This window comes from Nicotiana attenuata, unplaced genomic scaffold, assembly GCF_001879085.1.
Source record: "Nicotiana attenuata strain UT unplaced genomic scaffold, NIATTr2, whole genome shotgun sequence".
In the NCBI taxonomy this organism is placed as follows: Eukaryota; Viridiplantae; Streptophyta; class Magnoliopsida; order Solanales; family Solanaceae; genus Nicotiana; species Nicotiana attenuata.
In genome coordinates this window covers 363,411-364,343 of record NW_017670876.1, presented here as the reverse complement: position 1 = coordinate 364,343, position 933 = coordinate 363,411, and positions in this window count along the sequence as shown.

The window sequence follows — 933 nt, the reverse complement described above, 5'->3', positions numbered from 1 at the left end:
TGCTTCAAAGGTTGCCTACATATCCTGGGCTAAACAGGAATCAGGTCAGTGTAGTTCGAGAAGGTTTGGTAGCTGGGGCTACCAGGGCTGTGATTTCATTGTTGTTGCTGCTGCTACTGCTCGCTGACCTCCTTATTACACCGAGTAAAAATAAAAAGAAGCTAGCATAAGCTATGATCTACGAATTATAAAAGGGTCCTATCTATGTCTTCTAACTTGTTCTTGTGTTGCCTTGAACTTATATCCTGTAATCTTCCGATGGTATTCCTGTTGTTGTTTTGCATGGTGATCGGCGATATTGCTGCCATTCCTCCGAATGATGCTTGATTACTTGAAACATGTGTCCATTTTCCAGGTGGGCTCCTAACTGCAGACGCTTTAAAAGCATTCCCTTGTTCTCCAGGCGGGCTCCTGACTGCTAAAACTTGAAATATTCCCTTGTTCTCCAGGTGGGCTCCTGACTCAATTCTCCAGGCGGGCTCCTGAGTGCTTGAATTTGAAATGTTTCCCTTGTTCTCCAGGTGGGCGCCTGATTGCTGAACTTGAAATGTATTCCCTTGTTCTCCAGGTGGGCGCCTGATTGCTGAACTTGAAATGTATTCCCTTGTTCTCCAGGTGGGCGCCTGATTTCAACAGAAATAAACGAAACAAAGAAACATTTTCTGCCCCAGTTTGGTGGCTGGGCGTATCATGTTACCAAATATTGCTCAAATTTGAAAGCTAAAACCTGAAGTATACTTCCCTTGTTCTCCAGGTGGGTGCCTGACTGCTAAATTTGAAAATGAATGCCTCTGTTCTCCAGGCGGGCTCCTGATTACTAATAACTTGAAAATAAGTGCCTCTGTTCTCCAGGCGGGCTCCTGATTTCAAAGATAGACAAACAACAAAAGAAAAGAAGTTTCTGCCCCAGTTTGGTGGTCCGGGCGACTATTA